Genomic DNA, 27,813 nt, shown 5'->3' on the forward strand with positions numbered 1-27,813 from the left:
TACCATTTATTATCATTTTATTACATTTCTCCAAACAGCATGTAGAATGTAAACCCTTGGAGGCCAAGATATCTTGCAGTGTTGGGAAATAAATGTTTATGGAACTGTGATTGTGATTAATATAAAGCTTTACACTTGCTGGAATACATATCTGTATTTTTAGTCATGTCTCTACTCTCAGTAATAATACTGGCAGAAGTGTTACAAGCAATGTAAAACATAGAAATATTTTAATGTGTGCATAGGGATTGGAGATTCAATGAGGGTCAATAAATGGTCAATCTTATCAAGGATTGTATTGGAAATTAAGAAATAGATTCCATTTCAGTGAGTTTTTTGTCCATAAAGTATACTTGCTTAAGCTCAGCTTAAGCTATATAAGTATATAGCTTTGACATAGCTTTGATATGTAGATTTAAGATAGATGGAAATGAAAAGCAAAATGTGAATAGGAAGTGATAAGGTTTTTAAAATTTAGCTATCATATCTTCTTTTTCTGAAGTTGCTGGAATATTTTTGTAGCATTATTATTAGAAAACTCTAGCTCTGAAGGATAAATTCTTTGGAATTGTTGACTTGGAGACAAGTCAGAGAGCCAAAAAAAATTCACCCATAATTAGCAGTTGGATATATTTGCAGTGAGGTTATACTCTGGGTTATTTCACTATTCCTATTTTTACTGCACAAACTTTCTCTAATGAGTACTTTATTATGAAAATTTTAATTATATTTTAAATTTATTTCCAGTTGAAGATGAAAAGAAAATAGGCTTTCATCCCACTGTAGAAAATATTTTAGAGTATTTTACTTCGAAGTTCCTGGACTAATGGCATCCTATTCCCGTGTCCCTGAAAAACATGGTTTAATCTTTCCTGTATAATCATGGATTGCAATTTTATTATTTATGACACTTATGTGGCATGTCTGCACCTGTGGTATTGAGTATATATTTGAACTCTGACTATTTCCATCACCCATGAATTCTGTGACAACAGAGATTAGGTCTCGTACATCTGTGTATCTCTTACAGCAAAATAAATCTCAATTCTATAGAAGATACAGAATTGAGAGTTCGAGATGACAGACTAAGAAAAGGTAGTGGATGGATGATGCGCGTGGGTCTCCGACCAGCAGGGACCACGGAACGCTGCGGATGGCTCGACGATAAACACGCGAGAAAAACACACATGCACAGAGACAGACTAGTTTCTGTGGGGAAGTAGGGACGAAATGGCCACCCCCCCTAGTGGGGAGCGCGCTGATTTACAGTCGATACCTGCTTTTATTGGGCTCATTTTGCATAATAATTCAGGTAAAGCACAGTACTCATTAGGGGGAAGTAAGGAACTATAGAAAACAAAGAACTCTGCCGGTCTATTGAGTCGGGGTCAAAGAGCTGTAAGACTGAGGAACAAAACTAACTTCCTCCTAAGACCCTTCTCATTCAACTGAGAGCATTCTAAACAAAGGTTTCACAGTAATTTACATGTTCTTTCTTAGGCCTGATCACCCCGGGAATCCGCACTTCTCAGTACAGAGCTGCACCACCCTGTCATTGTTTCAGGCTTAGGTAGGGCAAGGGAACTAAGGCAACTAGGAGACAAGGAGGTTTTTTCCCAGATGCTGAGAACTCAGGCTATGTCAAAGCCGAGGAGCGAGGGTCCATCACCCCCTTTTGCTGCAGCCCCCCAAGTCCTTCTTTTGGGGGGCCTCCCAAAGTGATCGTGCCTGTCTTAGGTCATTCCCTCCGTGGGGAATCTTACCCATCTTTGGCTAACCGACCAAGCTTTTTGGGGTTCAGTCATGAATAAAGCAGCAGAAGCAGCATTCCTGCCAGGGAGGTAAGCTTTTGTCTCCTTGCTGGCTTACAGTTCCAAGGGCGTTCCCTTAGCCTTAGCCTAGGCGGGGGTTTCAGCTTCTGATACCAGTCAGAGCGGTTCCCAACAGATGGATAGCATACATGCAGTCCAGGTCAGACTTACAGAGGAAGTGGCTCATAATGAGCCAGGGTTTCAACCAGGAGAATCAAAATGACTTGGTAATAACTGGTTGGTAAATCGTAGGAAATGAGCAGAAGGGAATGGCGAGAGCAGACACCTCGGTGATAATCCTCAAAGGGATACACTCTGAATCGCTAATTATTCAATGTGGGTCTCTCTGTTTCTCCCCACTCCTCAACAAAGACTTCTGTGGTCTTGTAGTTAGATAAATGCCACTTACTCTAGCCTCTTCTAAGAGTAGCACAGTGCTAGTGCTAGGCACTTTGGAATCCTGCAATGAAAATAACGTATTTTAAAAATAAGTTCAAATATTAAAATAAAATTTGCAGATAGTACGCAGCTCTTTGGTTTGTATTTAGGAGGTAAATTCAGTAAGATATTTAAAACCTTGAATATATCATACAAAGTATATGCTAACAATTAAGCAAATATTAGAATTCTGTCCTAACTTTTCCCCAAAGGGGGAAAACTCTAGGTTATCCTATATGTAACCTCAAGTGTTAATGACAGAAATACATTGGAAGCTCGTTTTGTATCATTGTATTCTACCACAGTTTTTTAAAATAGCCTTGTTGAGGTATAATTGACATACAGTAAACTACATGTATTTACAGTGTACACTTTGATAAATTCATGAACTGCTAATATAAAGATAATAAATATATTCACTACCCCCCAAAAAAGATTACTTATTTTCCCTTTTTTAAATTTTATTTTTCAATTACAGTTTACACTTAATATTATTTTGTATTCATTTCAGGTATACAGTATGGTGATTAGACAATCATAGTTCACAGAGTGGTCCCCTCAATATTTCAAGTACCTACTTGGTACCATACATATTTAGTTATTACAATATTATTGACTCTATTCCTTATGCTGTACTTTACACCCCTGTGCGGGGGGTGGGGGGTTATGAGTTCAGGGCTGGGTGAAAAGTGTGAAAAGATGAAGAAGTGCAGATTGGTAATCGCAAAGTAAAGATAACTTTTTAACCCAGTTTCCTCCCCCAATTCATTTAACCAGGAAACTCCTTGCATGCACAACCAATAAAAGCCAACATATCTAATGGTATTTAGGGATTCTTACAAAATAGCTAATGAGCTTGGATAATTGGGAAGATGATGATACAGTGATCCCTCACCTATTGCTGGAGTTATATTCCAGGGACCCCCGCATTAGGTGAAAATCTGCAAAGTAGCAGCATCATATTTATTTTATTATTTATATATATTTTAAGGTTTTATAAACCCTTCCCACACTCCTATAAACCTTTCCCACTCTCTTGTTAACCTTTCCTACACTCTTATAAACACTTCATATGCTCTTAAACACTTACTACACCCTTAAACCTACATAATTTTAACAGCATATAAAATTCTGTATGGGTACAGTATACTGCAAAATCCCGCAATATAGCAATAACTCCGTGACACAGAATTATATATATATATATAATATATATTATAAAAATATATATTTTTTAAAAACCCGCGATACAGTGAAGCAGCAATACATGAACCGCGATGTAGCGAGGGACGACTGTATCACATTAATAGAAGCAGAGAAACTAGGAATAGGATCAAAATTAGAGAGTAGAGGGAAGTGGGTTGTTTGTTTTGAGACATTAAGTTGGAATTGTTGATGGGATATCCAGGTGGGTGTATAATACAGGCATTTGCAATAGAGGGCTGAAGCTACAAAAAGAATTAGATGTAGAGATAAATATTTGGGAATCATCCACATGGTGCTGATAGTTGAAATTTTTAGAAGGGAACAAGATTTCACAAGGAGAGAATTTACTAACAGAGAAAGGATAGTCACACCCTGGGAGAGTGCAAATGTGGCTGCCTTACTGAATTCTCCTAACCAGATCATAAGGAAAGGATCATCCGTGTTTTCAAGATGAAAAACTGAAAGCACACAGAGGAACTGCCTCAAGGTCACGTCACTACTGAACGGCTGGTGTGAGAATGTGAACGCCGCTCTAGAATTTGCTCCTGAGTTTGACTGTGGGCATAGATGGGTGACTAATATATTTTTTAAATGTTCCAAAATGTTTTTGTAAAGGCACAGAAACCAAAACATTCCATAAGATCACCTGTTTTAGTTATGCCTTTCTTTGAAGAACGATCCATTTTCACTAAGTGGCTTAAGATGAAGATCCGATAGATTATTTTTGGCAAACAATGTCCTCATTCATGAGAGGCAGTTACGAACCACGTAGCAGAATGATGTCCTCGCCATCCTGGTTCTCTGAGAAGAAATCCTTGCGGTTGCTTCTGTTATATTGAAGCTGGGTCGCAATAAAGTGTTAGAACTTAAGTAGGAAATGAAATACCAATTTTCTTTCTATTATTATTTTATCTATTATTTTTACTTTAGACATGTATGTTTATAGAGACACTTTCAAATGCATTTTCTAGATCAGTTTTTCACACAATTGAAGCAACTGTTTCAAATGAGTTTGTGTAGAGATAAAAAACGCTTGTATAAAATAAAGATTTGGCTTGGCATTTGTTTGACCTAGATTCCATATTAACTTTATAATAACCACTTTATTGTTCAAAATCAGATTTCATATGTTAAAACTCATGTCAGTTTGCAACAAAACACCATTTTTAAAAGAGAGAAATGTGTGCTTTTTATTGCTGTTTTGCTAGTCATTACAAAGAGCCATGAGAAGAAAGCACAATCTAATATAGAATACCTTCTTTGCATTAAAACACAGCTTTCCACCTGGATGTGCCCCAACCCCCTGAGATTATGCTAATAGCACACAGCGAAAGTGCACGCACGCACACCCCAGGCCTTCTGTATCAATATTCAACAAAAGGAAATCAATGCCCACTACTGAGCATCAGCCTCCCAAACTCCCTTCCCTGGCTTTCTTTAAATTATCAAAACACAGTCGTGTGTTTCTTCCTCCTTTCCAGACTGATTGTTTTACCTGCCACTCTTTATATCACAAGCATTTGCTCTCCTCTTGTTTTTCAGCTCAGTAGTAGCGACGGCCATGACTTACAGGCTTCACGAAGTGAAGGACATGCTATTATGAACAAATTCAACGCACTGTTTTCTTTTGGAAGCCGCTGCAGAATGTTTCTGATTCCCGCCCCACCCCATTCTTTCGTTCTCGTGGCTTCAAGGTCTAGAGCTAACTGAAACAGAAAAGGTGAAACAGGAGAGGGACTCTGAAAGACATGGAAAAGGAGACCTGTGAGCAAGAGGATGAAAGCCACAGGTGGTTTGGGGGACACAGGAAACGGGACATAGGCTCGGGGTGGGGGGACTAGGCAGGCAGACCCGGGGCTGGTGGAAACCTGGTACAACTCAGAAGTCTCCGTGTTCTCAGCACTTGTTCTGGTGGTGCTGCTGAGCTTTTGGCTGAGCGCCTACCCTGAATCTAAAAATAGCCGAGCCTGGCTCTTTTGTAGTGTCAGCCAGAGGCACAGCTGTGTGGGGACTAGCTGTCTTTCTCCTTGGCCTTGACAAAAGAGCTGAGGGTCGGTGGGCCTGTGTGGGCACCTGTTAAGAGAGCAAGTGCTGAGTTTAGTTGTCAATGCTGCCGAAGGGGATTTCACATTTTCATTTCAATAGCTCACCTGCACCCTAGGAAACTGTTCTCTCCTACATCCCCCTCCTTGACTATAAAATATAATTTCTCAAGCTCACATTAGAGTGCTAGTCACCGAGGGCTTTTGTTTTTTTCAAATATCAAAACACTAAATCCCCTCTTTAAGTAGTTAACTAGAATTGTATTTCCTTATTGAACTGAGTAGAATTTAAGAGCTTTAAATATACTTTTGGGAGAACTCAGGAAATAATATTTTCATTCGTACACATGTAAAGGTAGACTCTTACCCCTTTAATCATTATATAAAAATGTTACCTCTACATTGTTTAGATTCTGAGATGTTCAATTTGAAACTAGGATTTGAATTACATACCTTTTTACAGAAAAAAAAACTCTTAATTTCTTTCAAATGCAGAATAAATGAAAACACTGGATTTTTCACGAAACGCTAATTTGAAAGAATATGTGCACCCCTATGTTCATTGCAGTGTTATTTATAACAGCGAAGATTTGGAAGCAGCCAAAGTGCCCATCAGTATTTGAGTGGAAAAAAAAAATCTATGTTACATTTACACAATGGAATATTACTCAGCCATAAAAAAGAAGGAGCTCCTACCCTTTGCAACAGCATGGCTGGACCTGGAGAGCATCATGCTAAGTGAGATAAGCCAGGTGGTGAAAGAGAAACACCATATGACTTCAGTTATATGTTGAATCTAATGAACAGAATAAGTTAACAAACAAGATAAAGGTAGACTCATAGATAAAGAGCAGGCTGCCAAGTGCCAGAGGGAAGGGCTTTGTGGGGCTCAGTGAAAAAGGTAAAAGGATTAAGCAAAACAAAAAAATACCCAAAACACTCGTAGACACAAACAATAGCATGGTGATTACCAGAGGGGAAGATGGGGACTAGAAGAGGGTAAAGCAGGGAGAAACGGTGATGGGAGGAGACTAGACTTGGGGTGGCGAGCACAGAATACAGTGTACAGATGATGTATTATAGAATTGTATGCCTGGAACCTATATAATTTTATTAACCATTGTCACTCCAATGAATTCAATGAGAAGAAAACACTGTGTTTTTGTTAAAGGTTCACATTCTAGTCTCTCTTTAAAATTACTCTAGCCTTCTAAAATTATTTTAATCAAAAAGTTTAGTTTTCCCTAGGCATATTTTTCATAGATTTCTTTCTCAGACCAGTTATATGAATTAAAATGCAAATATTAGTTAAGTGTTGCATCTTATAAATGTATAACATATCTTGATGCAAATTAGGAAAATATTCATTCTGTGGTATCAGTTACAGAGTGTTTGTTCTGTGTTCTCCTTTTCTGCTTCCTGTTATTGATGCATATTTAAATCACCATTTCAGAAATTTGCCAGTTTGACAAAGAATCAGAGATCACAGAAGTAGTTTTATATCACATAAAAAGCATTACCTCTTATCAAATGAAAATACGTACAGCCTTCTGTTTCTGGGAATCTACCAAACATATGACTTCTGTTTTGGGTTGGGTTTAGGGTTTTGTTTCCCGATTTTCAATTTTTTTTTCCTTTCACAGCAATGCATGTGCTGACAATATTTTCCATAGCAATCAGTGGCTTAGCTGTAAATAGAGGGTAATTATTGCATCTGGGGAATGCACATTAGAAACGATTGACATTTCTGGTTCATATACAGGTGGAGAAATACTCCGCCAGATTGGGCATATATTTATTTATTTATTTATTTATTTATTTATTTATTTATTTATTTTTATTTTCCTGACCAGAAATAACAGGCAGCATGTGAGGAAGTGGAGAAAATACTGGGTTGGCAGTCAAAAACAGGATATCACAAAGACCGAATGGAGCTAATGTGCTGAGCGTTGTTTTTGGTTTTTTGGGTTTTCTTTTTACAACTTCCACATAGTATTAGTATTTTTGAAACATCTGTGGATTAATGTTCATGCCAAAGGGAACTATATTTTTCCAGGCACTGTGGTCATTTTAATAGCTCTGCAGAGAATAATAGCAATGAATTTTGAGCACTTACTTTGTACCAAGTACTCTGGGGAGAGCTTTAAATACATTATATGAGCACATCCCTAGGATAGACCTGTGAGGTTGGCATCCTGACTCCCATTTTACAGATGAGGAATTCTGAGTTAGAACTTGGCTTCAAAACCCAGGCCTCCCCTTTCATAGCCTTTCCTACAGGGGTCCGGCACAAAAAACGCCCCTGGTTTTTATTACACAATCATAAACATGTCATTCTGTAACATAACACTGTCACACTCAGGCACACCATAGGACATTTTAGGGGAAATGTTTGAATTAACACTATATATGGGTATAAGTTATCACACCCATATTATTACCTACCAACCACACTCAAGCAGGCGTTACTTCTGCCAGACCCTGTATTATAGTCCATAGCATGCTACTTCTCTAGGCTTAGTGTTTAACCTAGACCAAGGCTGAACAGCTGGCCTTGCAGCTAATTACCTATGTTTTAACTGCTTTGTTCCTTAAATGAATTGACTATGAAATGGTACCTGTTGACTGGTAGAGAAACCTGTCATATTTTTATAGTTCTTGTTATTTCTCAGATCTGGCGTTATAAAGATACAAAGTTGAATTTAAATTGCTTCCAGGTTTAATGACTCCAATCATTCATTCATTAAAATCAATTGGTTGGACCCAGTGAGTTTAAACATAGGAAAAAAATATTGGTCATGTAATACACTTGCTCGCCTTTCAAAAAGGAAACTGGCATGCTAACATTTTAAATAATTGGATCAATTTCATTTTAGTCAATTAACATCATTAGAATCTAGGTCACTTTATCTCTCAGTCTCAATGAATATGTACAAGTGTATATAAGTGTAGGTCAGATCTATTTCAGTTATAAGTGACAAAAAACTAGCAAACTAAGAAACAAAGGAGCTTCACTAGCTCAAATAACTAAAACATGAAGAGATCTGACTTACTTCGGGCACAGTTAGGTTTGGGAGCTCAAGTGATGTCTTGTGGCCCAGTATCCCTCTCTCAACTATGCCTTCCAGTCTCTTCTTAGTCATTCTCTGTCAATATAGTCTCCACATCAGTCTCAGGCTTATATTATTGTAGCTCAGTTTCCATAGAAAATAAAGCCACCCTTCTCCCCAATAGAAGACCTGGGATTAATGCTTGATAAAATCACTTACACATTCCTGAACAAGTTAACAGTTTGGGAATACATGTTCTGATGGGAAGGTTCCATCACATGCTCACATCCGGAGCAGGAGTGAGGGAAACCCTAACCACCACCCCCAGAGAGGAGCAAGAGTGTAGGCTGAGACAAATAGGGTAATGAAGGACATGAAATGGATGGCAGGCATAAGAAAACTGCAATACACTGCATGCCGCCCAATACTGTATGTGTCAGTGAGTGTGTACTCCATAACCCTCAAAGATACAAAACAAATACTGTGCTTCCGATCATTGCAAGTAGATACCCATCTATCAACAGTAATGATTTCTGTAGTCCAGGAATACAAGAAAGTATTTTTTTAAGATTTTATTTATTTATTTTTAGAGAGGAGAAGGGAGGGAGAAAGGGAGGGAGAGAAACATCGGTGTGTGGTTGTGTCTCCCATGCCCCCTACTGGGGGATCTGGACTCCAACCCAGGCATGTGCCCTGACTGGGAATTGAACTGGCGACCCTTTGGTTCACAGGCCGGCACTCAATCCACTGAGCCACACCAGCCAGGGCAGGAATATAAGAAAGTATATTTTGTTTATAATATAAATATTCTAAGGTGGAATAAATGTTTGGTCAAGGTATTCAAATATTAAATTTATACAATCAGAACCATATTTGTCTTCCCTTAGAAAGTATGTGATAAATGTGGTTGCCCTAGGAGCTTTGTTTATTTACTTTTTAAACAGGTAATGGGACTCCTTCAGAATAATTCACAATGGAGAAGGGGAATGTGGTACTTAGGTGATAGGAGATTTCTCAGACTGCGATAGTGTCAGTATGCTGATTTGCTTTATTTTTGGCTACTGAATCATGTGTTTTGAATCTTTGCATTATCTACTACCTTGTATTCAGGTTCTCAGTTAGGCACATAAATGTAAGAATTGTATAGTGGCATTTCTATAAGCAGCCTCCTTTTTTGTTAAGTTTGGGATCTCCAGACACAAATTCAATTTCATATTTCAATATCTAACACCGGTTACCGTATTTTTGGACCATAAGACGCATCTAGGTTTTAGGGGAAAATAGGGGGAAAAATTTGAAGCAAAAAAAGTGGTAAAATATTTAATAACACAAATAACATAATATTTCATGAATGTAAATGTAAACAGAACTCAACAGCAGCATTAACAACCATTATTCCTCCCAAATTGGGGGGGGGGTGAGGGGAGTGCGTCTTCTAGTCTGAAAAATATGGTACTGTGGTAATTTCATTAGATCCCCTATTTAGCAACTGATGCAAGTTACTGTTTGAAAATCTCCATACTGTGAAAGGATGTGTTTATCATCTGATTCCAAATCTTGATAGTCACATACTGATGATTTCAGATAACTTCAGGCTGTGCTCCAATTTGCCATAACTATTTCTGAAGTCAGCTTTTCATACTCTGTTACAATTTTAATGAGATATAGCCTATGTGTTACAGCAGGAGTGTCAAACTCATTTTCACATGAGCCTCGCAGTTGCCTTCAGAGGGTCGAATGTAATGTTAGGACCATATAAACGTAACTACTCCTTAACTACGGGCAAGGAGCTCAGCACTGCCGCTGGGTAGAAACAAGGTGCTGGGCTGGATAAAACAGGGTAGAGGGCCCGATTCGGCCCTCTGGCCTTGTGTTTGCCACCTGTGTATTAGAGCATAAAGTATTTTTAAAGATAAAATATAATGATAGTCATGTCTCCTTATTTCAAGGCTACAGACATCAGTGAATTTGGCAATAAATGCAATTTGGCTGCCTGAGAGTCCATGACTGACCTTCAGTTGAGATCTCAGCTGCCAGCATCACGTGACCCTCACCATTCTCTTTTGATCCCAGCGGTAATGAATATCTTACATTCAGAGACACTTAGAGAAGAGATTTGGTCCTTTTCAAAGAAATGCAGCAGGAAGAGTAACAGGATGCTCTTCACTTAAAAGCAAGCAACGAGATCTTTATTATCGCAACACAGCCCAGCTTCATTTGCACGTGTGTGATAAAAATGTGCTACACTGTTGCACTTACGGCATTTTATCTAGTTTGATTTTAATATATTTATAAACTCTTTGTTTTAAAAATAAAGGCATGGTATTTTGACTATATGCCTTTACTCTGTGTACAGGAGATTCTGAGATGCAGTGAGAATTGATAATGGTGCATTTTACATTTTGAGTACGAAAATGCCAGCATGAGTTAAAATCGAGCTTGGCTGCATGTAACAGAAAGTGCCAACTACTGGTGTGTTGAGTAAGAGAGAGTTATTGCTCTGTCCCATAAAAGAGGTCCGGGTGCAAGCAGTACATCACTAGCAGAGCGGGAGCCACAGTTTCCAGGGACCCACAAACATTCCACCTTGCTGTGGGGCCTTGTGTTCTCAATGTCACCTCCTGGTTCTATGGCTGCTGGAGCTCCACCCTCTTGGCAGGTGGCAAGATGACAGAATCCAGCAGAGGGAAAATAGTGTATGTCCAAGAACAGTCAAACCCCACTGGATTCTTTGCTTACTTTCACTTGTAGTAGACTATGTCAAAATAATCTAATTCATTCTTTTATAGCAACCAGTGCTGGAAGCTTTGTTTAAATCTCTAGTAACAATACTTTTGATTATTCTAGTTCCCATTCTCTAGGGGCATAAACTCATGTCACTAAGTTGTTACTAAATATGCATGAATGTTAGCTCCAGTTTTCTAGAATTCTAGTTTGGAACCCTTAGAGATATTGATACATTTGTTCACATTTTGCCGAATGATCTGTTTGAGTGCCTTATTTAACAAACCATAAATTCAGATGCATTTTTGATACCATGAGACTAAAGAAAATGTAATATATTCCCTCCTGTATACTCTCTTCAAAACAAATTGGTTCTTTCCCTGGCTGGTGTAGCTCAGCGAATTGAACACGGGCCTGCAAACCAAAGGGTCACTGGTTCGATTCCCAGTCAGGACACATGCCTAGGTTGCAGGCCGGGTCCCCAGTAGGGGATACATGATGGGCAACCACACATTGTTTCTCTCCCTCTTTTTCTCCTTCCCTTCCCCTCTCTGTAAATAAATAAATTAATTAAATCTTTTGGAAAAATTCATTCTCTTTGCTGACACTCGTTGGTGCTGGTGATGTTCTACCAAAATCCCCTAAATCCTCTTTACCTGGTCAGTGTACCACTGCTGCAGCCAAGAGTTCTGGCTGCTCACCGTGGCCTTCATCTCTAGAGAATTGCTCTTGTCCTGAAGGAAGCCATGAGCCTGGGGGACAAATGTCCCTCATCCCAGGGTAGCTTGAAGCCAAGGACCATTGATGGGAGGTTAGCAAAGCCCCGCCCCTTTGCCACAAGGTGGGACCAGCTCCGTGGTGCAATTTGTGCTTCGGAGCTCCCTCTGGGATCTCACTGAAATTGGTGTGTAACTGCGATCTCATTTTTTGTTTCATTTACCCCTTTCCCTGTTCTCACCCCTTCACACCCCTCGTTCTTTGAGCGCTTCCTCTCCAATGTATCACTTTGGCAAGTACCCTTGTTTTAAGTTCTGCTTATAGGAACTCTGACCTAAGACAGAGCCTTAATAAGAAACCAAAATTACCCAGACATACTTGTCATTCAGTGTAAGGTAAACTTAGAACTTTCCCTTCATCTGAAAAAAAGAGCTAAGAAAGATATTTTTCTAGAGTTACAACTGTTTAAGGAGATTATGAAACCTTATTGTTAGGTCTGTATCCTAACTTTTCTACCTTTGCGAATCTCATGGTTCCCTCTGGTTTTACATATCTGGGATTCTGTACTCTGCATACACCAGTTGGCTTCTGGAGCGTAGCACCTCACTCGCAGCTTTTACCATAACAACGTGCACAGAGCAAATGCTCGACATGTAGCCATTACCTTAAACCGATCCATTCAAATGTCTATTCCTTCTTTGATAACCTCTGCATAGTTCTGTAAACTTCTCTGTTCAAAGTTGGGAAATTACATGGAGTAGTAGAAAAGGAGGATTGAAATTGCACGAGCCTTTATAGATGTGATACTGTGTACGTTTATGTACGTTTAGAGGATAAGACATCGGGAATTCAGTTTGAGGTCCTAGATCATTGATGTGATTTGGAGAAGCAGATCTGAGGGCAAAAGATTTTTTGGATGCAGATAGTAGACAGTGATGGAAAATCAGCCTTTTGCTCGAGAGTGTATCGACAAATTATAATCTTACAGAATCATTAATGTTCTGTTTCATCAGTACCTTTCTCTCTCTCTCTCTCTCTCTCTCTCTCTCTGTGTCACACACACACACACACACTCTCTCTCTCTCTCTCTCTCTCTCTCTCTCTCTCTTCTGTACTCATCTTTCAATGCCTGAATGCTTGTGTGCCTGCCCTCTGGTGAAGCCAAGAATCCCATGTAGGTACCTGCATCTTCTAGATACTTCTGGTGGCAGGCTGCTCTTCATATTAACTCTCTACCTTGTTTTATCTGAGTTTCTATTTATACAAAAAATATTTGTTCTTCTGACTCAGGGGAATTTTCAGGACACAAACCTCTTGACAGCCCGAATTAGTTCAGGTCTAATTCAGAAATAGAAGCTTCCAGATTAGAAATCTTGGAACTCACAAAGTGCTGAACAAAAACTGGGTGTGACAACAGACTCATGCAAAACCAGACTAGGTAATAGAATCGCTCATCTACAAGAATCTTGGCAAGGGGCGAAGTGGGTGTGGAGCCAGGCTGCGTGGTTGAAAATCCAAGAGTGTTAGAGAAAGAGTTCATCTTTGTGCATGGAGACACACAGCACTGCAGGCTTTGCCTTGCTCCGAGCTGATGTTCAGGAAGGTACAAATGAATGGATGATGACCCCCAAGTAATCATAATAAGATTGATTTTAAAAGAGCGAATGTGGAAGTCAAAGGAGAATTTGAAGGGTAGCTGCTTTGGAAGAGCTATGTATGGGAGCAGCATTAAATAGAGGATGTGTCGAGTTTACAGATAGAGCCTTATGTAATTCTAGATCTTCATTAAACTTAAAATGATTTAATCCATACCACCCTTTCATGAATAAAGAAACTGAGGCCTGCAAGGTATTAAGTGACACACCTAGGACCTCAGAACTGTTCATGGCAGAAGAGACCCAAACTCAGCATATAGGAATAGTGAAGGGATCTACAGTTCAAATTTGAGCCCTACCCTTTATTCATTACAGAATATAGAAGCATCTCACTTTCCACGTCTGCAAAATAAGAATAATCACTGTACCTTTCTCATAAATTTTGAGCATACAATTAATGGCTTGATTGAAGTTATATGATTATAACAGAGTCTGGCGTGACTTAAATACTCCTTAGAGGTAAACCACTGCTGTCATTATTACCCTATGTTCTTCCTCAAATGCCAAGGCAAAAGTCTCCCTAGAGATGACAGCATCAAATGCTCGATGCCAGTTCTGCCTCTTAATCCTTTTAAGACTGTGGCCAGGTTTTCCGACATTTCTGAGCTTTAGTTCCCTCACCTGTAAGATACTGGGGAAAAACTGGGGTCTCCTCACCCCATTGCTATTAGGATTTCTTGAGAGAGCATAGCGAGAAGTCTTAGCATACAATAAGGCCTCTCACATAATACCGTATTTTGCCATGCATAATGCACACTTTTTTGCCCACATTTTTTAGGGAAAAATAAAGATATTACTATCCATGGGTATAATGATTATATACCATGGGTATAATGATCCTGTGTATAATGCACACAGAAACGTGAGTGTGCATTACCCATGGCAAAGTACGGTATGTAGTATATAAAGTATTAAGATTTTCTTAGAGTTGTATTTATGCCTTTCATATGAAAGATAAATAGAGCAGAATGACTATTTGCTCGTTAACAAGAGAAGATAGTATGTTTCCTTGGTTTTGATCAATGAGAAAACTGAGACTCAAAGGGTTGAAATGTTTTTCTCAGAACCATTAAAAGGCTAATCCATAATTCAGACGCAAGTATATCTGATTCTAAACTCCATGTTATTTCCACTTCATTGTGCTTCTTACCTGTAAAGTGAAAATAATAGTTCCTAAATCATAATATTGTCATGAGCATTAAATGACATAAATATAAAGTGCATAGCCTATGGCAGGTACTCAATGAAATGATTCCTGTCCCTCCTTCCCTAGGGAAGAAATATTTGTTCCTCTTTGGTTTAGCCCCAGCATTACCAGCCAAGTGCCTTAAGCACAACAGGAGGAGGCATTCGGCCTAATGGGTTGAATTTCAGTCAGGCATTGCAGTTTCTGTACTGAATCAAGCTCTCCTTACACTATTGCTCAGCTCTTAATTCTCTTTCAGCAATCAAGGATCCTTCATTTGGTAATAACTATGTACAGTGCCAGTCGCGTACTGGAAATAATGAGGGGGAACACCTTGTAAAGTATATGATTATCTAACCACTATGCGGTACACCTGAAACTAATACCAAATAATATTGAATGTGAACTGTAATTGAAAGCACATTTTTTAAAGGATCATTCATTGTATTCACATAGAGTGATTTCAAAAGCCACAGCAGGAAAAATGCTCTTCTATTGCTCTCGCACAGTAAGAGCCAAGTTCTCAGAACCTCCCCAAGAAGGGGAGGAGCGCAATTTCATTTCAGTCTCTCCTCCCATGATTAGGTGGCTATTTTGATTGGTTGGATGACTCCACAGGGAATATCTCTGATATAGAAGGTAGGCATTCCTCACCTTCCTCATGACTCCTCCCAAAACATAGCCCACAGCCTCAAAGAACTCTGTCGGATGCTTGATAGCCTTTGTGGATGGTGGGGTGGGGGCGGGGGGGAGATGTGCTGCTAATAGTGAGAAAGCTAAGCCACCCTGAAGGAAATGAAAATTGTCAATGGCACTTTGTAGCTGCCAATTTGGGACAACTGCATCGCAATAGACATGTCAACTCCTTTATTTAGCTGCTTCTGGGATAGGGTTAAGGTTGGAGGCCATATGACTCAAAGCATGGCAACTTGATCATTCTGGCCACTATTTTTTGTCTTTTTTCAAGACAGATCAATAGGCATGACAGAACTTCATACGTGAATTTCATGACAGGGATTTGTCAATTTTATGCTCTCTCTTAAGTGACTGTCCTTAGTGCCCATCCTTTTTCTTTTTTAAATTTGAATCCTACTTGAAATTCAACTCATCATATTTTTTTCTGATTTGAAACTTAATCTGGTTTCATGAGTGAGCTCAATCAAGTCTTCTTTGTCTATCCCAGTACAAACTGCTATCCCTGTCCTTAAACTGCTTGTCTTCATTGTTCATCTACTTATTATACTGCATTAACTTAATATATGCAAATGTAAGCCTCATAAATCTAGATATGCATGTGGTCCTATTTCAGACATATGTCACATTCAAGAAATCAATAATCAAAAGAAAATTAAGTAATCATGTGCTTAAATTTCTCAAAAATGTAGAAACATATATAAAAATCTATGCCCTGGTGGGTGTGGCTCAATGGATTGAGCACTAGTCTGTGAACAGAAGGGTCACCGGTTTGATTCCCAGTCAGGGCACATGCCTGGGTTGTGGGCCAAGTCCCCAGTAGGGGGCACTCAAGAGGCAACCACACATTGATGTTTCTCTCCCTCTCTTTCTGCTTCCCTTCCCCTCTCACTAAAAATAAATAAATAATTTTTTTTAAAAAATCTACAGCAACATTTATTATTATATTTCTCTCTATCTTCCTCAATTTTCTGGCCCCTCAAAATGACCAGGAAGCTCATCATGCCTCATCACTGTCCCTTAATTCAATCACTTCTCTTCTCTGACCACTGCATACATTCAGAAAAGATGCACTCCTAATAGCTTATTCTCAAAAGGATAGTCCCTTTGAGAAGAGTAAGATGTCTTCTGTTCTTTTTTTTCCTGTTATTGTCAGCTGAGAGGGCCCCTGTCATTTCCTCCCTGGGAAATTTACCTCCTTTCACTTGGGAATTTAAAACATCATTTTTGTAGTTAATGATCTCGTTATATATGTACAATCATTTTTATGTGTATAGATACTCCCACAACTAGGTTCGAAGGTCCTTAGAAATAGGGGCTAATTATTATTCATCACTGTAGCTCCTTTTCCTCTGCCCTCTTATTTTCTGACTTCATGTCTTGAATTTTTAGCACTTTGTAGCTTAAGCACTCAGTGATCATTTGTTGAAATGTAGAACAAACTGTATGAATCATCTGAAGTTATTGTACTATAAGACATAACAATAGAAGCCTAAATAGACTGTGATAAATCATGACTTTTTCTTTACTCTTTGGAATCATTTACTGATATTAATTCTCCTGCTTGGATTGTCAAGTTCTGAGAATTCCAGCTTCTAATAATGTTATCATTTCATCAAGCTTATCATTCTCAGCTGGTTTTCTATTAAACTGATATGAATGGACCACTGTTTATGAGATAAGATTATTCACTTTAATGGCTAGAAAAAGCAAGAGTAATGAATACACAAATTCTACCATTGAGAAGATAACGCAAATGTAATGTTTCATTCTCTTTCATATCTATGTATATTTTTGGCACAAGAGAGCAACATTAAGCTTTCTATTTATCAAATGATAGACTAGGGAATTAAAACCCAAACAACTACCTTTTTCTGGATGGAAATACACAGTATAGCCATTTGGCTAATATTTAGTACATTTAATTTTAAAACTATAAATTAGTGTTTTTTAATCGGTAGTTGACCATTAGTCTTTTTAAAAATCAAATGTGAGCACTGAATCCATAGCCCAGGTAATGATATGTGCAGACACATAGAAGTTTTGCTTGTATTTTAGGAGATTCACATATCTCTGAATTTCAAGTTAAAACTTTTTCTCCAAGTAAACTTATAGGCCAAGGTATAAAAAAACTATAACTAAACTGACTGATAGACTGTGTTACAGAAAAAATAGTGCATTGAAAGGAAATTTTGACTGGCATGGTTTTACTAATAGTGATGTGAGACTTTACTAAGTCTTAAATACTTTTATATTTTAAAAATAATATGTGGAGGGTGGAAGCAAGGGAGGGAGGTGGATTTGGCTGTGGGGGGAGTGGTGGGGGCTAATAGAGACTGTTGTAATTGAACAACAATAAAATAAATTTTAAAAAATAATAACATGTGTTAGCTATGATACTTCAGTTAGTAATCTCTGAAGCCCCTTGGAAAAAGGATGATGTTGATCAGTTCTACCCTATGACAAATATCTAAATGTATATACTCTCAGTCACCTTCTCTTTCCTCTTTTTATATTATTCATTTGTGGGGGGTTTATTTTTTTTTGGAAGAAAAACATTTGTATGCAAGTGCATGTACTATTTAATATTATGTGATTGAGTCCCTTTGATAGAAACATAACCTGACTTTATACTAATCATGTTTTTAGCTCTTGAGGAAATACTTGCTACTAAAGTGTTAAATCGCTGAATAAGATCTACTTGCCACGACCTTGGGAGTCTGATCTCTCCCGATAGTGTGTATTTCGTGAAAGCTGATTCTTTGAGGCTGTTTGAGAGACCAGAGTGGCATAGGTATACCTACGGGTGTTTGAGAGGGAATGGAGAGGACCAGACCATCCCTTCTCTTTGTTCCAAATTATCTCCTTTATCTATTGTTGATTAGTATACAGCGTATCATTGAGCACTGAACGAGGCACTACATACATGTTATTGTATTCCTCTGCTACCTTCTGTCATTTCTTCCTTCTATTATGTTCTTGCTTCCTCTTCACTCTCATGGAAAAAAAAAATCCAAATCTCTACCAGAAAAAAATGTATCTGACTATCCTAACGTGATAAAGTTCAGCAGAAAATTACATGACTTGTTTCTTAATTATTTTGCATGATTTACTAAAAATATAAGATGGCAGTTTGGGAGAATCTGTGTGGGGAGGCATAATCACATGCAGAAAAGCAGTTGATTTCGAGGGATTAAGAATAACTTGTGCAGAGATAAAAAAAAAAAAGAATCAGGACAATATGAGAGACTGTAGCCAAAAGTGGCAAAAACTAGAAAGGAAATAGCTTTAGAGGTCTCAAATCTGCTTTCAAAATGCTGGGATCTAGTTTTCGTAAATTAGAGTTCGCAGTAAATGTAGGCCAAGTCCCAGCTGTACCATAGCATTAACATTAAAACTAAGACATATCTTGCATCTACTTTTCCCTTAAATCCCCAGAGATCACAAAGGAGAGAGTGGGTCAAAAGAAATTCCCCTATCACTTCCTCTTCCCCAATAAGCAGGTCTCACCTGTCGTATTTCCATTTTGAGACACGTAGGCATCTGAGAGAGATCATTTAAAGAGAAATCCCCCAATCCATCGGATCTGGGTTTTCCAAAATGACAGGAGTTATTTCAGTGTCATTAAATTTGTTAAGCATATACCATAAAATCTGGAGAACTGTGACTCATTAGTGAAGTGACCCACCAATGTGCACTTCGATGCCGTGCACGTAATCGTGCAGGTTCTCAAGTTCTTCCAGGATTCGCATCCATTTTCTTGACATAACTGAATCCTGGCCCTTCTTTAAAGATCTGATTTTCCTGACATACCTCAAGTTCTTCAAAAAATCCGTATTATTGATAAAACTCCAGAAACATTGAGGAAATTAAAAACATGGAGACATAAACCACCAATATCAGGAATGAAACTATGGACCCTGCAGCCATTAACAAGATACTGAGGAAATACTATGAAGAACTTCACAACAGTTGTACCTGGAAGTAGACCAATTTCTTGAAACCGAAAACTATAAAACTCAAGCAAGATAAAATAAACATCCTGAAATAACCCTATAACCATTGCAAATTTGAATGTAACTAAAAAAAAAAAAACACCCTGAAAAATACATTCATTATAGTATTACCCAAAATACTTAAAGAGAAATTAGCAATAATTTTACTGATATGGAAATCAATAATACTAAAAATTAACATGTAGAAACTAAAGTGTAGCACACAAAACCATTCATTTCAAAGAAAATTGATTATACAGGTTAGGAGTACACATAACAAAATATGTGTAGTATTTATATGTAGAAATTTATACAATAATAATGAAGAAATGAAAGCCCTAAAGAAATGGAAAGACATATACATTGCTTATGGACTGGAATGCTCAGAAAAGAAAGATCTCGTTTCTTCTCAACAGGATCTGTAGATTTAATGCAGTTAATTAAAACTCCAACAGTAATTTTGATAGAGATAGAAACTGTATTCCAACATTTATATGGAAATTCACAGGCCCTAGAATAGGGAAAATTTTTGAAAAAAAAAAACATAAAGTAAGAGGAGTCACACTACCCAATATTAAGACTTACTTTATAACTGGAATCAAGACGTGGTGATATTGGCAGGAAGATAGACACACAGGTCAGTGGGACTGAGTGAAGAACCAAGAAACAGGCCCACACCAGTCTGCCCAACTGATTTTTGGCAAAGATGCAAGATCAATTCAATGGAGGAAGGGTAGTGTTTGTAACAAATCATGATGGAGCGACTGGACATCCACAGGCAAAACAGAATGTAGTTTGAGCTAGACTTCACACTTACCACGCAAATTCACAGATATGAATTCCATTATTTTTTCTCTTTCATACATAAATCATATCCATGTTGTCTGTTTCTGTGACAGCCAATGTGGTGGACACTTGCCATGTGTGGCTACTGAACACTTGAAATGTAACTAGCATGAATTAAGATGCCCTGTCATTATAAAACCCACACTGGATTTTGAAGTCTTAACATGAAAAAAATAGGAAATATATTATTAATAATTTTGTATTGAAATAGCATTTTGAATGGTTGATTAAATAATGTATTATTAAACTTAATTGTACCTTTTTATATTTTAATTTTTTAAAGATTTTATTTATTTATTTTTAGAGAGAGGAGAAGGGAGGGAGAAAGAGAGGGAGAGAAACATCAATGTGTGGTTGCCTCTCACACGCCCCCTACTGGGGACCTGGCCCCACTACCCAGGCATGGGCCCTGACTGGGAATCATACTGGCAACCCTTCTGTTCAAAGGCCAGTCCTCAATCCACTGAGCTACACCAGCCAGGGCTATATATTAAAATTTTTAAATTATATCTATGGCTTGCATTATATTTCTACTGGCCAGAGCTAATTTAATCTGTAATTTACAGCTTCAGTTCCTTTATATTTGAATGAGAATTAAAGGACACCTGTGAGGCCTTTGGTATACATAACTAAAGATTTTTATTACAGTTTTACATTACTCTGGACAAATATTTCAATCTTTTTTGCAACCATATTTATTATTTCTCAAACATTGAAGTTGGTTTTCTCATAAAAATACTTTGTAGTTACATGTATTTAAAGAATAAATATAGAGTAGAAGCGATTCTAATTATTTGGGGATTACAAAGTCCTTTTCTTTGAGGAACTTACATTTGTCAGCTATAGTCTTTATTTAGTGTATGTAACTATAAAAAGAATTATAGCTGGTTCAATTGAATTGGCTTGGGCCAAGTAGTGGGAACAGAACCTGTGTGCCTACCGGCGAATTCAGTATTACCTCAAAGAATCCATCTTACCGTAGGCATTAGCCAGTTTGCTTTCTGGAAGAAACGCAACGTTTGTTCATTTAAAATGGTGGCTAAGTAGACATTGGTTACAGCAGGGTCAGGACAGAGATCCTTGTCTGTACTTTGTCCTATTGACAGCTTTTCTGTCTCCCTCCCCAAATTCTGAATTCATCAGGAGCTTTTGTTTCTCATTGGCACCTATGCCAGTCATGGGTAAATCGTAAGTAGCAAATAGATCATCCGAGGAATAACATATTTTGAGAAAATATTAAGTCAATTCGAGTCAATCGGCATCCCAGTTGAAGCCAGGTCCCTTCATGGGGTAAATCTTGACAATTGACTTGACTCTTTAATCAGGATGTCTAGACATGGTGTGGAAGGAGGTACCTGTGTCTGTTTAGTCCTTCAAAGAGGACACTCGAGTTGGTTTATACTCTCATCTGGAGATTTTTGTTGTTGTTTAGAAATATATTTAATGCCATCCGCAGACTGAATTTGCAAGAAAAGTAACCTGTCATCCATAGATTGTTAACACCATCAATAAACTGATAGCTTTAGGGTATAGAGAGCACTTGTATTGTTTCAGTGGCCTCAGTGTCCAGTAAATTTACTCCGGTAAATAGTAACTAAAGCAGTTTTCTTGACAGTTACATTTTCTTGCCATTGATTTTTGTAAATGTATGGCATTTAGAATTCTGGGAGAGCTTTAAGCAAGCTCCGAGTTCAGTCAAAATGATATGAATGGTGATTTGCTTTTTCTGGTCACTAGATAATATAAGCATTTATGTAATTAGGAGGCTCCAGTAATGTTAAAGGTGGATCGAATGAAAAACAAATGTTCAAAGGCCTTTTTATGAATGCAAGAGAATCAATAGAGACTGGGAAAAAAATATGTCTTATAAAGACAGAGTTGAGAGGAATCCATGTTATTTAGAAATTCAAAGAAGATTCCGGCATTTCTGGGTTCCACGCCAGTTTTGGTGTTTATATAATAACTAACCCCTTTTGTCTGCTGCCTTTTATTTGAAACCTTCAGTCCTGAAATTGATTATATTTCACTTAGGATCTACCTTCATGCCTTGCCATTGATTTCGTCTCCATTACCCTCAAAAGTTTCTTTCCATCAGCAATGCTGACCGACCCTGTCACATTCAAGGCGTTATCAGGACATCACAGTGCATGGTGTTTGGTTCTATAACTTTTTCAGCAATTTTGATTCTTTTCCCTCATCTACTTTCTGGTTTGCCATGGTTCTTTTCTGGCTTTCATTGACCTGTTTAGCCTTCCTCAAGAGGACTCCTGCAGTTTGCAAACTCTCCGACGTATTCCTTTACCTTGATGCCTCCGAATATGGTCAATTGAAATGGATCATAAGACCTCAGTTACTTGAATTCTAGTTGATAAGAATGAGCTACATATCAAAGAATTTTCTAGGATTCAGTTTCAAATCGAACATTCAGGGCATGGCTTCTGACCCAATGGTCAGCCAAACACGCGAGTCCTCTACAGTACCATAACGGGAGAAATGAAGGTCAAAATTTAATGTTGTAGGGTCCTTAAATTCCTTCTCATGTTAAAAAGAAAACACTCAGTGAATAAAGTTATTTGTAGTTTTGTTCAATAATATTTGGACAGCAACTGCCATATCATATGTACCTTTGCCTTTAACCATACGCCTGGCTTTATCAGTTTCACTTCACTACATTGTAGGGGACCCTGAAAACTTAGAGAGAAAATATTTACCTACCTATGTACACATATAAACATGCTCCTTTCCCCCTCTACCAGCCTTTCTCATTATTTTAGAGTTTAAGTGTAGCCATGGTCTTACATTACAAAACAGAATGAGTTGCGTTTGTTTGCCTGTCAAATTATTTATATGAAGCCATAATTGGTGCTTACTTTGTGCCAGACACTGTCCTAAGCTCTTGTAAATATTAACTCATTTAATCCTCAAGCAACCTTTAAAAGATACACAATATTATTCTCACTTTACAGACAGAGGAATGAAGACACTGGATGATAAGTTGAACACGTTCAAGGTTACCCTGCTCGTAAGTGGTAAATACAAGCCAACCCTGAGTCATTTTATTTCCAAGTCCAATTCTTTGGCTCTGTCATTTCCATACATGGTTCTTCTATGAGGAGTTTTGGTCCTCTGTGCTTGAAGATAAATGTAAGAATGGGCAAAAAAGGGTCCATAGTTGTTCCAATGGAAAAAGGCATGCAGGTTACAATGACTACGACAGCTCTATTAAGTGTGTTTCACATACTCACAACTGTAAACCTACTTTTGCCCACCCCTGTATAATAATTAAGTGATCTTACTTGACTATACTCCAACTTCATCCCAAAATAATTTGTGTATGCCAAGAACATTGAAACAGGTTTTCATTATATAGTTCTTCTTCTGAGTAGAAATTTGTCCCTACGATACAGACAAAAGAGAAATTGTCTTCAAGGAGAAGTTAAAAAAAAAGGTTTCTGGATGAAGGGTACATGAGAATATGGGATTCAATTTCTTCAACTTTCCTGTAAGTCTGAATTGGTTTTGAAATATAAAGCCAAAAATATTTTACAGCATTATTTATCAAATTCAAGAATATCGATGGGAACAGTACTACTGAGCGCACAAATTCAAGGGCACTCCATTTCTGTTATACTCCATGTCAATGGCACTCCCCAAAGTTGCACAATGAGGAAGATCTAAGATTAAGTTCTTTTATTTACTTTTAAAAGCCATAGGAGAATAACAACAGAAAAGCAATTTCATCATCATGTTTTTAATGTCCTGCGGAAGAAAGTGTTTAAGCCTTGTTTCCTACCACAGTGAGAAAGCTCAGGACCTCTCAGACGAGGTCCATATGTCATTTGTTAATAATGCCAGTACCTGAGAGGAAGGCAGAGATGATGTTAGTCTCATTCGCAGATGCAATCCCTGAACCACGGCGATACCTGGCTCATAGCAGGTCCTTCATTGGTGGAATGGATAAGCAGATCAGTGAATAACGGATGCATGTCGATGGTGCTTTTCCTCCTTGAAATCACTTTCCAATGTGCTAATATTCCATTAATAGCATTCCTGATTTCCTTGCATAGAAACTAATCTTTTTATTTGATAATAGTAAAAAGCAGCCTAGACAGATTCAGTGACTTGTCTGAGTTCACCTAATGAATAAGTGTGCATACACATACATGAACATATTTATATAGAAACAGTTTAGTTTTGAGTTGTGTGCATTAAATTAACAAATACAATACAATAAATACAATAATAAAGCCCAGCAAAGAGGGTTTTTTTTTGGGGGGGGGCACCAAATTATTTGAAAGAATGGTACCAATGAAGGACATGAGTGGGTGATTTGGTACAAGTTATAGGAAAGGTGAAGGTGACTCCAACAAGCACGCACTGCTTTGGTGACCAGGGAAGTCTCACCCCCACCCCCATGGCCGTGGGAAGGCAGCCTAAGGCTGAGCTCTCTGTACTGTCTCCCAGAGCGTGCTCATCAAAGAGATCCTCTGCCATGCCAGATCCCGGGGGCCCCAACCTGCGCAGGCTGGTTACGTGGTCACCCAACTCTTTGATGCATTTCACCTGCTCGTCCAGGTAGTGAACTCAATGAAGTCACGCCAATGGGGGTCATTTTTTTCAGTGGCCAGTTTGTGTAAGCCCAGCAGTGACTGATCCACACTTGTTGCCAAGTGTAATGCACACGCCATTGCATTCAGCCCGTTCTCCCAGTCATCACTGTCTGATTACTTGATATCCTGAAGGAAAATTCAGCCACCTCATTGGTTCTGCAGCTTCATCAGTTTCTCGGCATGTTCCCGCTCCTTATGAGATGGGTGAAGAAAATACTTGGCAAAGTTCTTCAAAGCCACATCTCCGTGTCACAGTAGTGAGATGTGGGCAGGTTGATGTAGGAAGCATAGAGCTTCAGGTTGATCTGGCAGTTGATGGCGGCCTCTGCATCCCGGTGGCAGTTCTGGCGCACCTGCAAGGTGGACATGGCCGTCAGGATAGGTGGCTGAGGACCAGAGGCTTCTCGGTGCTGGACCGGTGGCAGGGGCCTTGGGGCAGTCTGAGGTCGCTGTGAGGAAGCGGCAGAATGGATCTGGGTGGCTGCCTGGGACGGGGGTCGAGCACTGGGCTCCTTTCAAATACTGTTGAAGCAGGAAACCGTGGCGACCCTCTGCAAAGACTCTCAGAGCAAAGAGTTCTATTTCAAAGTGTGCACTATAGTACATTTGAAATGAAAAGAGGAGAAAGTGTAGAAAAAGGCAATGTATTTAAAAGAGACATAAATGGGGAGCATTTGAGATCTTGTGGGATCTTGCTCCCTGGCATATGTCCTCAGTTTGGCTCAAATAAACACTAATAAAAATTCAGAAATAAGATAAAGAAACATGAATGTACAAATGACAGAATGCACTTTTCTAGATACATATTCCATACTTCCTGAGAAGATGGGAAGTAAATTCACTGAAAATTTTAATAAACTAATGACCTGAGAACTTCATAAATCAAAATAAATCCATGTTGTCAAAATCTAGAATTCTAGTCTTTTCTTTATTGATTTCATATAGAAGAATTTGTGCTGTGTTGTTTTATTAGAAGTTTCAATGCACTTTAAGAGTGACTTCTTACTATTTATAAAGGGAAATATTTACAAATTTACCTCAATTTTTAAAAGAAATATCCTCTGTTAATCTCTCACTTCTCATGTATCCTATTTCATTTTTTTAAAGATTTTATTTATTTATTTTTACAGAGGGAAGGGAAGGGGATAGAGAGAGAGAGAGAAACATCAATGTGTGGTTGCTGGGGGTCATGGCCTGCAACCCAGGCATGTACCCTAACTGGGATTCGAACCTGCGACACTTTGGTTTGCAACCCACGCTCAATCCACTGAGCTACACCAGCCAGGGCCTATTTAATTTTTAATTTCCTGAAAATTTATCTTTCCTGTTAAATTGTTCCTTTCCCTTTCTCAGGGATGACTGATAATAATAATGTAAAGATTTGTTTCCTTCTAACATCCAGACTACTCCGTCATGTGTATCAATCACTGCATCACATTTTTAAAACCTGGAGCACACTGCGGAGATGTCTCTTGCCCTGTATCTTTACCATCTCCCAATCCCCACGCTAAGCACCTTTCCCTCCTCCATCATCCCTTCCAACAGTTCAGAAAGCTGCCCTTAGTGTCCTATTCTGTTGCTCAAACACCATTAATCACTTTCAGTTACCATCCTTTCTTCCTATACATCAAAACTTCAGAGTTTATCTTATCCTCCATTTCTGCAATGCTACAGCTTTTTTGGCTTGTGTTTTCACACCATATCATCCCGTCCTACATGTTTTCCTTTCATCACTCTTTTTACTTGATGCTTTCATTTCCTTTTTTTGCTATGACCACCTTTATTCTATTTTCTATGCATGAAACAGCCATGCTAATTACAAAATCTTCTCTTTTCTCACCCCTTCACTACTCGTTTTGTTTTGAAACCTGTTTTATGTTTTTATTGAGATATGTGAGGTCTGTCTGGAAAAAAGTCTAGCCATTGTTAATATAACAGGAATAGTTTGTGTGAAGTCTATGTAACCTGGCAGACAAGGAGAGTGGGCTGAGATGTGCATGTGTGATCAATGACGACTTCACTGTACTAGTCAGTAGGGATGGTAGATGCTGCTGAGTGAGCATGTGTACTGTGTGGCCGTCACATTCAAAATGACTGAGCAAGTAGAGCAATGAATCTGCATCACATTTTGCATGAAGCTTGAACATTTCTCCATGGAAACTGTATGATTCAGAAGGCCACAGCTATAGGCAACTGGTGATTGGCAGCTTCATCACGATAATGTGCCTGCTCATGCATCACGTCTCGTGCAGAGTTTCTGGCAAAACATCAAATCACCCAGGTGACTCAGCCCAGATTTGGGGCCCTGTGACTTCTGGCTTTTCCCAAAACTAAAATCACCTTTGAAAGGCAAGAGATTTCAGACCATTGATGAGATTCAGGAAAATACAATGGAACAGCTGATGGCAACTGGGAGAACTGTGTGAGGTCCCAAGGTGCCTACTTTGAGGGGGACTGAGGCATCATTGTCCTATGTACAAGGTTTCTTGTCTCTTGTCTCTTCTTCAGTAAACGTCTCTATTTTTCATAAAACATGGCTGGATACCTTCTGAACAGACCTTGTACAACATTATGTTATTTTCAAGTGTACAACATAATGATTCAATATTTGTATATATGGCAAAATGCTCATGACAATAAGTCTAATTACCATCTATCACCATAAGGAGTTCCAAACCTTTTTTTCCTTGTGAGGAGAACTTCTAATGTCTACTCTCAGCAACTTTTATTTCTCAATACAATATTATTAACTATAGTCTCCATGCTGTGCCCTGGTAGGGTTTTTTAGCATGTTTTCATGAATATCTAGAAGAAATGAGGTCTAAAACAACATAGATGGA

At 38.4% G+C, this 27,813-nt stretch overlaps 1 protein-coding gene and 1 pseudogene across 2 annotated transcripts in view; one reads left to right on the forward strand and one right to left on the reverse strand.

Moving 5' to 3' along the window:
- The window catches only part of DMD (dystrophin), a 1,939,942-nt gene that overhangs the window by 24,990 nt on the left and 1,887,139 nt on the right, over positions 1–27,813 (forward strand). The window lies entirely within an intron of this gene.
- LOC123830121 overlaps positions 19,194–27,813 on the reverse strand; it is an 82,530-nt pseudogene continuing 73,910 nt past the window's right edge.

Source organism: Phyllostomus hastatus, unplaced genomic scaffold, assembly GCF_019186645.2.
Source record: "Phyllostomus hastatus isolate PE091 unplaced genomic scaffold, TTU_PhHast_1.1 phas_scaffold_12, whole genome shotgun sequence".
NCBI lineage: Eukaryota > Metazoa > Chordata > Mammalia > Chiroptera > Phyllostomidae > Phyllostomus > Phyllostomus hastatus.